We start from the raw sequence: 4,374 nt of genomic DNA on the forward strand, positions 1-4,374 counted from the left end.
TTGTCACATCTGACTCCGCTGCTAACGAGCGTGTCTTTTGTGGGTGGGTTAATATTTCTGAAGTGATGGTGGTCTGAGGCAGTCAATCCGGATTTGTGGGAGAAATGTGCTGTACAGGTTGGATTATGGACAAGTAAATTGAATTTGTCGGAGATGCAATGATGCACTGCAGCCAATGAAAGTACTTTTGTGAGGTTGGCATTACAAGAGCCCGGATAGCTCAGTCTGTAGAGCATCAGACTTTTAATCTGAGGGTCCAGGGTTCAAGTCCCTGTTCGGGCGCTGCTTTTAAATCGCGAAACTCAACTTTACATTCGCACTTTGATCATTTAACAAAGAAAATAACAACAGGAGCAGGCCATTTCATGCCTGGAGCCTTTCTGCCATTTAATTAAATCATCGATCGATATCCGTTTGCATTCCTTTGCTCCAGATCCCTTAATACCTTTGGTTAACAAACATCTCTCAATCTCAAGTTTAAAATTGACAATTGGCCCAGCTTTAATTACTGTGTGCGGAAGTGTGTTACAAATTTCTGTCACACAAACTTCTCTCCTGAAACGCTTGGATCGAATGTTGAGGCTATGGCCCCTTCTCCCAGATGGGTCAATCATCAGAAATAGCTTCTCGCTATCTACACTAGCATTTCCTCTTAATATCGTGAATACTTCAATCAAATCACCACTTAAGCTTCTAAATTCCAGGAAAAAAAACCGAGTTTGTGCAATATCCCGTTGTAATTTGTCCCTTGGACTCTATGTCTCCTTCACTTTTTAAGCCTAATAATACATTCCCAAGCTGTGATGCCGAGAATTGAACACAGTACCGCAGCTGTGGCCTAACCAGTGCTTTGTATAGCTGTGGCATCATTTCACCCTCTTATATTGTAATCCTGCAGATATAAGTATCACTTTTCAATTAGCTTTTTGATTCATTTCTGTACCTGTCCATGACCATTTAATGATATATGTACAGGGACACAAGTCTATTTGGATATCAACTGTTTCCAGCTTAACATTATAAGGAGTGTATTCTAAATACTCCTATAAAGATCGGTAGTGAATCACGTCACACTTGCTAATATTTAAATCAATTTGCCAGAAAATTACACATTCACTTAATCTATGAATATCTGGTCAAATGTCTTGCTTCCATCTCAACTGATTTTCATGCCGCCTATCTTTTTTGTCATCCTCAAACTTGGATGTGTGGCTCTCAATCCCATCAAGTAAGTCGTTAATGAAATCGGTGATTAGTTGAGTTCCCAAAAGTGATCAATCAGAGACACCACTCGTCATAATCTGCCAATTAATGTACCTGATCATCATCTGCAAACTTTGTCTCCTGCCGTGCCAGCAATTTCCTAACCAGGTTAATAATTTGCCTTCAATTACATGCGTTTCAAATTTAGCCCAATGTCCCATATGCGGGACTTTTTCAAATGTCTTTGCTCCATGTCTACAAGCAAATAATAATTTGTGAACTGGGACTCATAAACCTCTTTGCTCCTCAACAGTAAATAGCTTCCCATTATTTAGAAAATACTCAGAACTATCTTACTTTGTTCCAAAGTGGCTGGTGTCACACTTGCGTACATTGAACTCGATTTGCCTTTGTTTTGCCGGCTTACTGTCTTTCTCCGTTTGGTTACCTCCATTTCCCAACTGCACTACAAACGGACCGTCTAACTTAGTGCGATCTTCAAAATATAATGTACAGTGCTCCATTGCTCCATCCAAGTCAGTCATAAATACGGTGAACATTTGATGATCTAATACAGATATCTGGGGGACGGCACTTGTCACATCTGACTCCGCTGCTAACGAGCGTGTCTTTTGTGGGTGGGTTAATATTTCTGAAGTGATGGTGTTCTGAGGCATTCAATCCGGATTTGTGGGAGAAATGTGCTGTACAGGTTGGATTATGGACAAGTAAATTGAATTTGTCGGAGATGCAATGATGCACTGCAGCCAATGAAAGTACTTTTGTGAGCTTGGTATTGCAAGAGCCCGGATAGCTCAGTCGGTAGAGCATCAGACTTTTAATCTGAGGGTCCAGGGCTCAAGTCCCTGTTCGGGCGCTGCTTTTAAATCGCGATACACAACATTACATTCGCACTTTGATCATTTAACAAAGAAAATAACAACAGGAGCAGGCCATTTCATGCCTGGAGCCTTTCTGCCATTTAATTAAATCATCGATCGATATCCGTTATGCATTCCTTTGCTCCAGATCCCTTAATACCTTTGGTTAACAAACATCTCTCAATCTCAAGTTTAAAATTGACAATTGGCCCAGCTTTAATTGCTGTTTCCGGAAGTGTGTTACAAATTTCTGTCACACAAACTTCTCTCCTGAAACGCTTGGATCTAATGTTGAGGCTATGGCCCCTTCTCCCAGATGGGTCAATCATCAGAAATAGCTTCTCGCTATCCACACTAGCATTTCCTCTTAATATCGTGAATACTTCAATCAAATCACCACTTAAGCTTCTAAATTCCAGGAAAAAAAAAACCGAGTTTGTGCAATATCCCGTTGTAATTTGTCCCTTGGACTCTATGTCTCCTTCACTTTTTAAGCCTAATAATACATTCCCAAGCTGTTATGCCGAGAATTGAACACAGTACCGCAGCTGTGGCCTAACCAGTGCTTTGTACAGCTGTGGCATCATTTCACCCTCTTATATTGTAATCCTACAGATATAAGTATCACTTTTCAATTAGCTTTTTGATTCATTTCTGTACCTGTCCATGACCATTTAATGATATATGTACAGGGACACAAGTCTATTTGGATATCAACTGTTTCCAGCTTAACATTATAAGGAGTGTATTCTAAATACTCCTATAAAGATCGGTAGTGAATCACGTCACACTTGCTAATATTTAAATCAATTTGCCAGAAAATTGCACATTCACTTAATCTATGAATATCTGGTCAAATGTCTTGCTTCCATCTCAACTGATTTTCAAGCCGCCTATCTTTTTTGTCATCCTCAAACTTGGATGTGTGGCTCTCAATCCCATCAAGTAAGTCGTTAATGAAATCGGTGATTACTTGAGTTCCCAAAAGTGATCAATCAGAGACACCACTCGTCATAATCTGCCAATTAATGTACCTGATCATCATCTGCAAACTTTGTCTCCTGCCGTGCCACCAATTTCCTAACCAGGTTAATAATTTGCCTTCAATTACATGCGTTTCAAATTTAGCCCAATGTCCCATATGCGGGACTTTTTCAAATGTCTTTGCTCCATGTCTACAAGCAAATAATAATTTGTGAACTGGGACTCATAAACCTCTTTGCTCCTCAACAGTTAATAGCTTCCCATTATTTAGAAATACTCAGAACTATATTACATTGTTCCAAAGTGGCTGGTGTCACACTTGCGTACATTGAACTCGATTTGCCTTTGTTTTGACGGCTTACTGTCTCTGTCCGTTTGGTTACCTCCATTTCCCAACTGCACTACAAGCGGACCGTCTAACTTAGTGCGATCTTCAAAATATGATGTACAGTGCTCCATTGCTCCATCCAAGTCAATCATAAATACGGTGAACATTTGATGATCTAATACAGATATCTGGGGGACGGCACTTGTCACATCTGACTCCGCTGCTAACGAGCGTGTCTTTTGTGAGTGGGTTAATATTTCTGAAGTGATGGTGGTCTGAGGCAGTCAATCCGGATTTGTGGGAGAAATGTGCTGTACAGGTTGGATTATGGACAAGTAAATTGAATTTGTCGGAGATGCAATGATGCACTGCAGCCAATGAAAGTACTTTTGTGAGCTTGGCATTGCAAGAGCCTGGATAGCTCAGTCGGTAGAGCATCAGACTTTTAATCTGAGGGTCCAGGGCTCAAGTCCCTGTTCGGGCGCTGCTTTTAAATCGCGATACTCAACTTTACATTCGCACTTTGATCATTTAACAAAGAAAATAACAACAGGAGCAGGCCATTTCATGACTGGAGCCTTTCTGCCATTTAATTAAATCATCGATCTATATCCGTTTGCATTCCTTTGCTCCAGATCCCTTAATACCTTTGGTAAACAAACATCTCTCAATCTCAAGTTTAAAATTGACAATTGGCCCAGCTTTAATTACTGTCTGCGGAAGTGTGTTACAAATTTCTGTCACACAAACTTCTCTCCTGAAACGCTTGGATCTAATGTTGAGGCTATGGCCCCTTCTCCCAGATGGGTCAATCATCAGAAATAGCTTCTCGCTATCTACACTAGCATTTCCTCTTAATATCGTGAATACTTCAATCAAATCACCACTTAAGCTTCTAAATTCCAGGAAAAAAAAAACCGAGTTTGTGCAATATCCCGTTGTAATTTGTCCCTTGGACTCTATGTCTCCTTCACTTTT

At 40.3% G+C, this 4,374-nt stretch overlaps 3 non-coding genes across 3 annotated transcripts; all 3 read left to right on the forward strand.

Moving 5' to 3' along the window:
- The first annotated feature begins 209 nt into the window (after nt 1–209).
- trnak-uuu (transfer RNA lysine (anticodon UUU)) lies at nt 210–282 on the forward strand. Its single transcript has one exon. It is a non-coding gene; the product is annotated as a tRNA-Lys (tRNA).
- A 1,725-nt stretch (nt 283–2,007) lies between these two features.
- On the forward strand, nt 2,008–2,080 carry trnak-uuu (transfer RNA lysine (anticodon UUU)). Its single transcript has one exon. It is a non-coding gene; the product is annotated as a tRNA-Lys (tRNA).
- A 1,727-nt stretch (nt 2,081–3,807) lies between these two features.
- On the forward strand, nt 3,808–3,880 carry trnak-uuu (transfer RNA lysine (anticodon UUU)). The gene has a single exon. It is a non-coding gene; the product is annotated as a tRNA-Lys (tRNA).
- The last annotated feature ends 494 nt before the right edge of the window (nt 3,881–4,374 follow it).

The sequence above is a fragment of the Somniosus microcephalus genome, unplaced genomic scaffold (genome assembly GCF_052327205.1).
Source record: "Somniosus microcephalus isolate GS21.2 unplaced genomic scaffold, FLI_Smic_1.0 unresolved_chr5, whole genome shotgun sequence".
Lineage (NCBI taxonomy): Eukaryota > Metazoa > Chordata > Chondrichthyes > Squaliformes > Somniosidae > Somniosus > Somniosus microcephalus.